At 42.6% G+C, this 12,891-nt stretch overlaps 2 pseudogenes; both read left to right on the forward strand.

The window, feature by feature from the left end:
* Positions 1 to 456: 456 nt before the first annotated feature.
* On the forward strand, positions 457 to 1,343 carry LOC136510943 (L10-interacting MYB domain-containing protein-like; annotated as a pseudogene).
* An 8,035-nt stretch (positions 1,344 to 9,378) lies between these two features.
* Positions 9,379 to 11,335, forward strand: LOC136510944 (disease resistance protein RGA5-like; annotated as a pseudogene).
* Positions 11,336 to 12,891: the final 1,556 nt, after the last annotated feature.

Genomic DNA, 12,891 nt, shown 5'->3' on the forward strand with positions numbered 1-12,891 from the left:
AAACCGCCATGTACCTGACCTACCTCGGAATATAAGGGGGAGGTCGAATCCTAAGAGGGGGGAGAACGATCCCACGCAGATCATTCGCTTCTTCACCATTCCACTCGAGCCATCGAAGAACACCCGAACCAGGATAAACCGTTGCACCCCCTCTGTGATTCTAGTGTTCTTGGGTCCACCCGAGACATCGAAGACACACTTTGACACTACCACGAACAATAATGCTTGCCACGGTTCTGACCCTGCGACAATCATCATCAATGATCTATGATGAAACGTAAATATTAGTCATAGAAAGCGATCTTCTATGACTATCTCGGATTCGTCATTAAGATTTTCATCATAGAAGTGGATATTTCTAGTAGTGCGGCCTGAATCAGTATAAACTATTGTCTTCGTGTTTACCTCCGAATTTGCATACACCGAAGCCCTCCAATCATCGTTCCGTGTAACCCTATGACGTGTTGTCGCTCTCCAAACATCGAAACCAATGTAATTGAGAAGTTTGAAACAAGAATAGGGTTAAGTTATACAAAGCTATAGTTCAAGAATAAATGGGACAAGCTGAAAAAGGATTACAGCAATTGGAAACAATTGGGAAGAGCGATGAGCTATGGCTGGAGTGCCGAGAAAAAATTGTATTGAGCTCTAGATTGGTGGTGGAAGAAAATAAGCAATGTAAGTTCCTATGAAGTTTTCTACTTGTAATTTATGTGTGTGTAAATCTATTTCTGAAATTTTTTATGCATGCAGCAATACAATGGCATCTCCAAGTTTAAAGGCTGCTCACTTCAAAATGAGGAAGAATTGTCTATCATGTTTGAGGATATTTGGAATACTGGTGATGGATCATTGCCCATTAGGCTCCAACTAGTGGTTCTATACCCCCAAGACATTGAAGAACAACCAGAAGACGATAATTACAAGGAGGAGCACATGGACAATAATGCTGATAGTGATGGCGATAATGACACAACTTCTACTTCCAAGGGAAAGAAGCGGTGCATGGCCGAGAAAGATAATAAGGGTAAAAAGGTAAAGACTACTGGAGGACAATGGATGCGAGACCAGATGGCTAAAATTATTCAATTGAATGAGAAGACGACCACATCTTGTGAGTCTGTTGTGTTAGCAAGAACACAAGAGATGCCAGGCACTTCCATAAGAGATGTAATGGAGTTAGTGAAGGCATGTGGTGCTACGGCTGGCACAAAGAAACACTTCATTGAACTCAAATATTTACCAAGAAACCTGAAAGAGAGATGTTCCTCATAATGGAAAAACCCAAAGAACACTTCTAGTGGCTATCAATAAAGTATGAATGGATGAACAAGAAGGGTTAATTAGTGGCTGCTTGTGAGTTTATGTGGTGTGATATTTTTTTGGTGTCTTCTATGATATTTTTTTCATGTCTCTAGAACTATTTCATATTTGCTTGTGTGAACGTTGCTGTATTTTAGAACCTTGCTGTATTTTTTTCATGTTCTATGGATCTGTACCAAGTTTGAACCTTGCTGTATTTTAAAACCTTGTTGTAATAATCTGGTACTTATTGATCGTTTATTATACAGATGTCTTCTTCTAAAAGTGAACTGGATGCTAGTGAGTCAAAAGATGATGAACCGCTTGATATTAGGGTCATGCAAATTATGAGACAAAATCAAATGAACTTGTCTCTAATAGCATGCCTCTTGAATAATTATTTCACTACATACCATGACAATAATCCACCAAGGACTTCAAGGCTCGAGGGATTTGCTTGGATGATGGAAACATTAAACACTCTAGGTGAAAGCCATAGAATATTTAGAATGGATGCAGATCTCTTTTACTAGTTGCATGACATATTGGTGAGGTGACCATGGATTGCAATCCTCTATGCATATTGGCTCTATGGAATCACTTGCTATATTTCTTGTCATATGTGGTCATTGTTGGTCAAAGGAAAAAGTGACCCCTGACCTTTTGTGTTATGTCTACTTCATCCCCTGAACTGTGAAAACATGTATTGAACACCCTAAACTTTCCTAACCCCCTGCACTGGTTTTGCCCCCCGGTTTTGCTGATGTCAGTCCAAGCTGGCTCCCAATGACACGTTGGCGTTTAGGCACGAGCAGAGGGTGGGAAAAGGGAGCCGAGGAGCGGCAAATGGCCTTGCAAACTACCACCGAAGAGGCCATGCCTTCCGTGGAGGCGTGCACGGAGCATCAGGTCCCACCAATGACTTTCGCGAGGGAACCAAGGGGGTCGAGGTTTGGTAGTCGATGGCCAACAAGGAGGAGACAGTGGCGGCGGTGGAGCAGGATGAGCCAACGCAAGATTCCTCGTAGGAACGGGACGACGGAGAGGTGGCACAGCTAAATCGCCTGAGCCTCATTAGCAAGGCTACCGAGGAGCTTGCGAATGCCGTCGCTCATGGTGTGACTCGGCGAGCTCTCAGCTGACGTCGCCATGCTTGTGGTTGTCTTGGCCCCGCTCAAGGCTGCAGAGGAGCATGCCACGTTGCTCAAAACCGTGAAAGAGAATGCCCAGGCGGAGGTGGCGCGTGATGCCAAGGCTAGCCATGGTTCTAGGCGATAGTCATGGAGAACGGCTTGCCCTTTACATCTAAAGTTGCCATTGCTGTCTTGTCTGCACGTCCATCCATATACTGTCTATCACCCTCGGTGTGCATCTAGTGAACCAGAACAAGCTCCAAGCTCGCTGTAACACCCCAGGTGTTAGTCACAAGTTAAGCAGTGGATTTGGACTTAAGTAGGATATGTCAAGCAATGATTATGATATCTAGTTCATAATTTAGAAGTGATGATGAAGGTGTTGAGGCCCAATCTATGAAATTGAGTCCCAACTTGAACTTGGACCACGCACCTTTGCTTACATGTGGACCCTAGTTAAGATTAGGCATGAGTAATGTTAAACATGCTTATTTCATGAACATTACATCAACATGTATCCATCTTGACCAGTGGAAAAGTTTCATGAAGTTTGGAATCAAGAAGTCACATGAAATGATAAGTTATAACCTTGCATGAATTGCTGCATTAAGTGAATGGAAACATGGGATATCGACCAAACCTTGCTACCTTGCCCAAATGACTCTAATTGAACTCTACCACAAAAGTCATTAAGGGTCCATGTTGAGCAAATGCAAAGAAAATGTCTCAATCGGTCTAAAACTCCAATTTAAGGTTTATCGTGATGCTGCTTTGGCCAAGGTCAAATAACAGTGTGGAAATAAGTTATGAAGTTTGACCTTACATAAAAGTTGAAGTTTCAGTGGAGTACAACAAACTTTATTTTTGGACCAAGCCCTGATTCAACTCCTAAGTGGCTCAAACAGTGGCCTCAAGTTTGGATGCAGTGCTGTTTTGGCCTCTCAGAAATCTTTCTAAGTCTCTGATCGGCAACAGCGAGTTGACATGTTGTGATATTTTTATCTTCCAAATTCATATGGTAACTCAACTAGATTCCTTAATATGAGTTGAAGTACACTTTGTGCTGGAAACAATGAAGCAAGTCTCATCAAGTTTGGAGTTTATTTGGATCTTCAAAGTTAGTTTCAAAATCAGCAAAGACTAACTGTTTCCAAGAGTTAACTGAATCCCAGTTTCAGTTTTGTGTACCCCACTTTGGAGAATTGTATCTCCCTAACCAAGCTGAACCAGTCCATGATCCTTTAAGCAAAGTTGCATACCAAGAGGTGCACAACAACATTTGTTCAAGGGTCATGAGCTAGTTTGGTCCCTAACTTAGTCAAACTAAGGCCTTAAAACTGAATCCAGTGTAGTTTTGGATCTCAAAAATTTGGCTAAGTCTGAGATTACAATGTTGATGATGATTGGCATCTCGCGTTCTCGGATTTTTGTTAAACAACTTGAGTTGAGCCAAAAATAAAAGTTGGAGTTTACATCATGAAGAAGGAATAGGAAGAAGTTGGATCAAATTTGACCATGTTTGGACCAAGTAATTGGAGCACCAGCAGAGCAAGGCTTAAACCTTATTAAGTCATTGACATTATCATCTCGGGGCTTAATTAGCCTCTAATGGAGAGCTCAAATGACTAGGCACCCTTAATGAGTTTTGTAGATCATCAGGTGGGCTGCAACTTTGCTTTTAGGCTCAAGGTCCAATTTGGCCTGTACCTGGCCCAAAACGATGTCCCGCAGTGGCAGCCATGCCTAAGCTAAGTGTCCCACCTCCTTGCCACGTGCCCTTGCTCCTCCAGAGCGGATGCCATGCTCCTCCACGCCTCCATGCCCTTGCTCTCTCCTTCCAGGCACTCGCTCTTGCCTCTCGCTAACCCTCCCTTGCCTCTATTGAGCACGCAGAGCACGCACAGCCATGGCTGCCCTAAGCTCAGCTCTACAGTACCGTGTCTGACCGCTCACGCTTGCCTCTGTCCAAGTGGAAGCGTGCCCAAGCAGCCCCACATCCGTAGCACACGTCTGCCGGCCGCTTTCCCCGTTGTGGACGGCCGCCGCCCGAGCTGTGCCTCTGTGCGCCGCGCATGCATGTGGCCGAGCCACCTGGGCTATCCTTGGCCTAGCTAGTGCCACCCTCGGGCATGGTGGACAGCCGCCATGCTCTCCCACCACTTGCCTCCGCCGGAGACCGCCCTTGCCGGCCGAAAATCGTCGTTCCCGAGCTCGTCCCCTGCTCCAACTCACGTCAGGGACCTCGAGCAAGAATTTGATAAAAGGGAAGGACCTAACTATGAACCATAGACTCATATGAATAGTGCCTATAGGGACCTGTTCGCTGGAATCGGCATTTGAAGAAAGTTCGGGGTCCTCGGTGCAAATTTGTTTTTCTTTTATGGTTGAAACTTTGAAAAATAATAATAAATCGTACAAAAATCATAAAATAGCTAATGAGGACTTTTTGGAATCCTTGTGAGTAGATCTATGCAGTGGAGTCATAATATGACATGTGTTAGTAGAAGGTTTTTGCTGTTTTATTTATCTATTTTAATTAGGGTTTTCTAGGGATAAATTTATATCTAAAGTTGTGGTGTTCCAATTGCTGTGAAATTTGTATGGTACGCTAACGATGCTATTTGTGTTCTGTGGTAAAAATTTCGTGGCCATTGGAGGTAGTATGGTTGAGTTATTGATTTAACTTGTTTATTGCTTGATAAATGCTTTTAAATAAGTTATAATTTTTATGTAGGTGTAAAAATCGAAAATGGGGTTCCACTACCTTTGTATGATATTGTGATACCATAATAACATATAATATGGCCATGTGTTTGCAGAAAGTGGTGTGTTTTAGATTTATCTTGCTCTCACATGTTTTCTTGCATTAGCAATTTGTCTTTTTTGTAATAATTAATCTATAAAACCTGAGCATGTGAAATTTGTGCAGTAGCCATGTTTTGATAACATCTAACACTAATAAAAGTCTCAGCCCCAAAATAGTTGTTCTCATATATCACTAAAATTATATATATGTTTATTGGCAAAAAGGATTAATAAAAGCATAATTGTAGATAAAGCTTGTAATTGTATTTGGTGATGCTTTGAGTGATTGGGGTTCAATAAATTGTTGTTAAGTATGTTAGTGGTGGTTGAAGTTCTTGAATGGACAAGTGAAACATCAAATTATTATATTCTGAAATGGCTGCATGTGCATTTTCTGTTGTGATGATAACTTGATGGATTAAATGATGTTTTCTATAAATATGGTGAATACAAAAGTTGTAGATAATTTCCTTATCTTGCTTTTCCTAAAATTTCATGATTTTAGGCCTAAAGGTTTAGGAGTTATAGATTTTAGAAGTTTGCTATCAGGTTTTTGCATGTCCTCTAGATAGATCTGATTGATTGTATTGTTTGGCTCATTTAAACATGTAATCATGTATTGGTGATAATAGGAGAGTTGTAGTGATTTTCCTAAGCTTTCTAAAATGTATCACTACTTTTGATGGTCTAGAACTCTAGTTATTGCTATTCAAAGTGGAGTGGCGGTTCTGTCCAAACCTTTTCAAAGAGGCCTTCTTGGTGTTGTTTAACCTTGATAGCTGTAAAATCATCTTAAGATGATAATAATAAAGTTATAGATAACTTAATAATCTTTCTATAAAGTTAAGGATCATGCTTGTTGGATGAATATAACTTGAGATATGCATTTCTGAAGTTACAATCAATTTTCTGTTCTTAGTTGTATAAGCTCTGCTTCATGATGGATTTTAACCTGGATATTTGTTGAATCAGCTTTTGGTGTTAATAACAAAGTTTTATATAATTTCATTAGATTTTCATAAAGTCTATGATCACACTTTTTGCATGCCTAGAACTCTGGGTATGATTAAAACAAGTGACTGTGGTGCTGTTGTTTAGAATCTGTGTTTATACCTAAAATGGTTTGCTTCACCTTGCTTTGCTTTATGTGTTGCTAAGTGTGGCTCATGCCTTTGATGGTGTTAAGTTAATATGCCTAAAACCTTGTGAAACTTGTGTTATGCTTGGTGCTGCCTTCCTTGCTACCCTAGCATGATAGGTTGTGTGATGCTTAATTAAGTAACGTGGAGTGCTTATATATGTTTGGTCTAACCTTGTGCTCATCTTGAATACTTTTATGTGAGGCATCTCATATTGCCATTCTTCGCATTTATGCACTTGCATTATTGCATCTCGTCTAGGTACGCTAGATGCACCACGTGAAGGATGTGATGTTGGAGCCGAACCCGAAGATGGAGTTTGGTGAATCCATCTAGATGATAGAAGGACTAAGCAAGTGCCGAGATGGGAGATGCTCGCCAAGCGAGTGTCATCTAACAAACACTGACCTAGTGTTGGATCCCAGGCAAGCCTCGGAGCATTTTAAGCCTCCCATGCTTTATAAAATATCACTTGAGTTCTTTAAATTTATGCATTAGGTTATAAGAGTTGATTGGAAACACTTGATGCATAGAACTATCTTGTCCAGATACATATACCCTTAACCCTGTGTAGGTTCAGGATCGAATATATGCTTAGCCATGCTTAGACCGGTAGAAGTCGGGTGATTTTCTGTCACCTGCGAGATATAGGTAGATACGGAAGCACAGTTGTCTATATTTGCTATCATAGAAAAGAACCATAGGATAATATAACTGGAGGCCGGGCGGAGTCTATGTGTAGGTTAACTCATGTGATTCCGTCTGTGCCAATTAAGGACCGTACCGTTGTTGGCGCTTCTGTCGAGATTGAACGCATGCATCTCACTTAGCTGGCTGGATAACTCATTCCGACCGCGAAGCCGGGTAGCTCAACTCAGGTCGGGCCACATTCTATTAGAGTGCGCACTCTGGATGGTAGTAAGGATGTGCGGGGAGCCAGACATGAGCCCAAGGGTAGGCCGGGCCTAAACGTCCTGGCAGCTAGTTGTCCCTGATTGTGCGGCGCTAGTCGAGCCCGCGAAATGTGGACCTGAGTGTTATCAAAGGTGACCTAAGGCTGCCGTGGCTGGTAGACCTAGGTTTGTGTTAGGAATAAATTCCTGACTGGTTGAAATCGATTCGAATCGCCGTCTCTCATAGATAGTGAGAAACTTGGCTAGTCCCAACATCGTAGTAACTGAATTATGGAATGATGGTTATGATGAACATGGAATTATTACACCGGATATGGTTACTATTGCTATGCTACTAAATGATATACCACATGTTTGGCACAAGTTAGTTGCTAATCTAGAGATGAATAGCTATAATTAACTTGATGACCGAATTATAAAAGGTATAGTTGAATTAGTGGCTTTTTATGTAAAATGTTGTCAAGCTAGCTCTACTTATAAAGCCTTGCATGATCCTTGGTGTCATTTTTTTGGTTTATGACGGGTAAGTCTAGCTGAGTACATTCGAGTACTCAGGGTTTATCCCACCATGTTCCAGGTGAAATTCTCGGCCTGAGGAAGATGGTGGCTAACCACCAATGGGCTCGGTGACTCTATATTTATTTCTCATCTATATGCTTTTGTCAGAGGATGTCACTTATACTAGCAATGTATTTGGAACTTATATTAATGTAATCATTAAAAGCTATGTTGTTTCCCTTAACCGGTTTTGAAACCCAAACTTGTAATATTATTTCCGCTGCAACTCTATGTATATGATGGGTATTTGCTTAATCACGCGATCTTGGTTGTGATGTTGATTTACCGAGTTCCTTCGTGACACTCGGCGGACTACCGGGTTTATATAAGTGAATGTATATGCGCGTCAATGTGCTAAACCGGGACAACCGTACTTGATCTTGTATAAATTGGGCGGTTCTGTCACAATTACATGCTTGAGTGAATGCCCACATCGTTGAAGGAGGTTCTGATGGGTGGGCCCTCATGCCATAGTGACTCATCGGATTCCAGCTAGACTGCCACATGAGCAAAACCATTTTACAAAACCACCATAGAGGGTTATTTGAATGATATTGCATAGTTTAATGTGCATAATACCTGGTTTCATAGATTAGGAGGTGAAGTAGACTACCTGTCATAGGTTATGGGGTTATATAGACTTTTTTCGTTGGTCAAATGTTGCTGTTCAAAACAAATTCAAACATTTTGGGAAGACAGTTAGTAGGAAATTTGAGGAGGTTCTAAATTGTGTGGTTGTTATGTCTAAGCACCATATCAGACCTAGGGATCCAAACTTTTGGTATGTGCACCAATGGATAAGAAATGATAATAGGATGTAGCCACACTTTAAAGATTGCATCTGAGCCACCGATGGTACTCATGTTAGTGCAACACCACCTCCAAAAGATTATCTTAGATACATGGGCAGGTCTGGCAACACAAAATGTGATGGCGATGGTTGATTTTGACATGAGTTTCACATATGCATCTATTGATCAACCAGGCTCTATGCATGACACCATTGTTCTCTATAATGCCATCCAAGCTGATGAAGATATCTTTCCACATCCCCCTCTTCGTAATTTTGACCCTTGTCATTAATTCTTCCTATTTTATACTCACACTGTGTGCTACCATTTGTTAGGAAAAATACTATGTTGTTGACTGCCGGATAGCCAAATAGACCAGGATATTTATCACAATCAAAGGTTAAAGATACCATGTTCCAGACTGGAGAAGTGTCCCGACACCTAGTGGTGAACAAGAGGTGTTCAACCATTTGCATTCAAGTCTTCGTAATGTTTGTTGAGCGTACTTTTGGTGTATGAAAGATGAAATGGAGAAGTCTTCTCAAGATGCCAAGCTATCCGATGATAAAGCAGAAGATGATTGTTGCGGCCACCATGTGTCTTGGTAACTTCATTCGTGAAAAAATCATGCACTTGACAAGGATTTTCATAGATGTGACCGAGATCCAGATTATGTGCCTACCATACCCAGAAGGCTTAGGAGACATGCTCCTCCTCACACGCCAATGAAAGGACTATGGATAGATTCCGTGATGACCTTGCTAGGGAAAGTACGTTATCTAGGGCCTAACTTTTATACGCGCTCATTTTGTTCTCTTTTGGCACTTAGTTGTAATAAGTTGGAGCCAAATAGTTTGGACTTGGAAACATGTTGATCGTACTACTATGCTTGTCATGTCTAAGCATTTATTAATTAATGCATGCAAAAACCACATAATACATGGAGAATTTCACTAGCCTCAATTTCTAGTTACATAATAAAACCATGATGTATCATATAAATGATTGTCTATACATGATATATTGGGCATACTTCAGTTCACACAGATAAGTGTACTTTGGATAATTCCAGCAAAATCCTCTCTTTCATCACTTCATAGACAACTTGCTAAACGATTTTATCAGACAGAATTCCTTTCTAATAGAGAATCACGCAGAATCACTTCACCAGGAGCACAACTCTGCCAAACAGGCCCGAACTCATCCGAACGTGGTGCAGCAAGAGCTGAAGCCGGAGCCTAAATCATCCGTCGCGACGCATCACGGCTGGGAGCGTCGTCTCGGAGTTTACGGACTCCAGTTCGATTTTTTTTGGAGAAACCCCTTATTGGAGGGCTACTACGGCGGCTTGAGGAGCAGCGAATGAAACGCGTAGGATGGGTAGATGCCGCGTCCGCAACGCGTAGGAAGAGTAGGTTCTCGGAAATTCCCTCACTCGATCGGGCCAAACGAAGCCTGCAACAACAACTCGCTCAAGTCGTCTCGCAGTCTCGCACACTCACGCGCCACGGACTCACCGCGGTCGTCGGTCACCACGCACCATCCTCGCATAAACCGTATGAGCTTAGCTAGAGTCCAGAAGACTAGCTGGCTAGTTCTTGTCTTCCTGCCGGCCGCTTGCGTCAACGCGGCCATCCTCCACATTGCAGATCATGTCCCTTCTTGCAGTCTTGCTTCCCTCCCTCCCTACTGTCTGATGCAAGAACTAAGAACACCACCACTACTCTGATTTCTTAGGCGTGTCACCCCGATGGTCAGTGGCAGATCCACACGCCTCCCTCCACCAAGAAAAGCGACAACAGGCAACCGACCCGGTGATTGGCGCCTTGGGCCGCCTCATCCCCAAGCTCTACCAGCTGCTCAGGGAGGAGTACAACCTGCAGACCAGCACGAAAGAGCGCGTCAGGTCCCTCACCCTGGAGCAGCAGGCCGCGCTCAGCTTGGTGTCTCAGGTGCCCTGCGACTACCTCGACGAGCAGGTCCAGCTCTGGGCACGCGAGGTCAGGGAGTCATCATACGACATGGAGATGTCTCAAAAAAGTTACCAACATATGGAAGAAGAGCAAGGCGCGCCGTAAGATCGGCATCGATGTCAAGAACATAATGAGACATCTCGAGGAGGTGACGGAGCGGTGTCGCAGGTACAAGGTCCACGATATCGCTGTGATCAAGCCAGCACCAATGTCAACCGTTGACCCTCACCGCCTTCATGCCATGTACAAGAAAGCCAAGAACATAGTTGGCATCGACGAGTCAAGAGAGGAGCTCATATCTAAGCTGCAGTCCCTACAGCCGAACCATGCCTTGTCTAATGTGAATATGATGAAGATAGTTTCAGTTGTTGGAGTTGCTGGGCTTGGTAAGACCACTCTTGCCAAAGCAGTCTATGATAAGCTTAAAGGGCATTCGCCCTGTTCGCTTGATTTATAAGCCGTACTTTTTTAGTCAACCAACAGTATTTTTCTCTCACAGCAAATCAGTCAATAATACTTTCAACCATGGCTTATCAGTCAAGCGAACAGGGCAATTATGATTGCTGGGCTTTTGTTCCTGTTGGCCGGATTCTTGACTTCAAGAAAGTTTTCAAGGACATTCTCATTGATCTTGATAAGCAAAGATATCTCCAGTTCCGTACCGCGGTACTGGATGAAAGGCAACTCATAGATGAGCTCCATTCCTTTCTAAAAAAATAAGAGGTACGCATTAGTCATTCAATTTTCAGGGTTCGTATTTCCTATACTCCGACAATAGTACTCTCTCACCCTCCATTCTAAATTATAAGTCACTTTGACTTTTTTAGACATTCATTTTGCTATGTACGTAGAGATATGTTATATCTAGATATATATAGTAAAATGTTTGTAAAAAAAAATTAAAGAGAAGTGAGCTGCAAGTCACGGACAACAGTTAGCCACTTATATATATACTCTTCTCATGCTCTTTATTAAAAAAATTAAAGAGAAGTGAGCTGCAAGTCACGGACAACGGTTAGCCACTTATATATATACTCTTCTCATGCTCTTTATGTAGCATTGTCACTGATTTATCTGGGGATTTGAGGGAAAACTCTCTGTGCCTGAAGAGCTCTGCTACCAACCCTAGCTGACGGGTCCCTCCGCCCCACCGCCGACGGTGGCGCCGGCCGCCTCTCCGGTGCCGGCTCCCACCCCTCCCCCACTCGCCTCCTACTCCCTTCCCTCGGCGCCCCTCCTCCACTGGATGCACCCCAACCCTAGCCCGATGGTGTGGCAGAACCGCCTAATCTAATGCCTCTCAGAGTACTCGTCTTATATTAGACACTAAGTACTCAAGGGAGGACACCAAATTGCGCGGTTTCGTCGAGCACACCCCAAGGTAGAACCTGAAAATACATATTTTTCCATCAGGATCACAAATGAGATAATAAAGCTTACATCATTATTAACCATTTCTTACATCGCTTTTCACGCAACATCAGAGTATAATATTTATTGTTATAACAGCAGAATGTAATCATGTTTCAGAGTTATGCATAATTTAATTGAACAGCAGAATTAAATATCTATTTCTGACATGATGAAGCATTGATATATATATTATGACAACAGATTATAAAACTTCTATTTATGAAAACATTTCGTAAAAGTTATAAATAAAAACTATGATCGCAGCGTAAAGGAATCATCTTTGAGCCCACCAGAAGAAATCCACACATAAGAGTCAGCTCTAGCATCCACCTGTCACCTACAACAGGGGGAAATAAAACCATGAGTACTCAATTATACTCAGCAAGACTTACCCGACAGGAGGAAAGAAAAGACTCCAAGATATGCAAGGCTATCTGGCTGGTGGATTTATTGCATCTGCAGGAGCATTACTAAATGTGCGTCCTTATATTCGATTTTATTAGCAGTCATCATTAGTTCATTAACTAACCATTCTATGTAAGCACATGTGCTACTTTCAAGTAGGTGGTAAGCAATCAGATTTCCTTTTACTATCTTTCATCTTCCAGTTCTTACTACGGTGCTAGAGTGTAGACAAGTCGTACTGACACGGCGGCGATTCACGAATCAATGAGCCTAGCTGGGTACCCCAAAACACACGCCCCGCTTGTACCCCAGGCACAAGCAGGACCAACCCACTACCATCCTACCACGGGGTCTAGGTTCTCGTCCAAACTTGGACTCCAAGCCCCCACCCCTGAGTCCCGGACTCAGTGCGGTGTAAGGACCTCCACCCAAAATCCATCCTAAAAGTCGGTCTGAAA

Source organism: Miscanthus floridulus, chromosome 16 (assembly GCF_019320115.1).
Source record: "Miscanthus floridulus cultivar M001 chromosome 16, ASM1932011v1, whole genome shotgun sequence".
NCBI classification, from domain to species: domain Eukaryota; kingdom Viridiplantae; phylum Streptophyta; class Magnoliopsida; order Poales; family Poaceae; genus Miscanthus; species Miscanthus floridulus.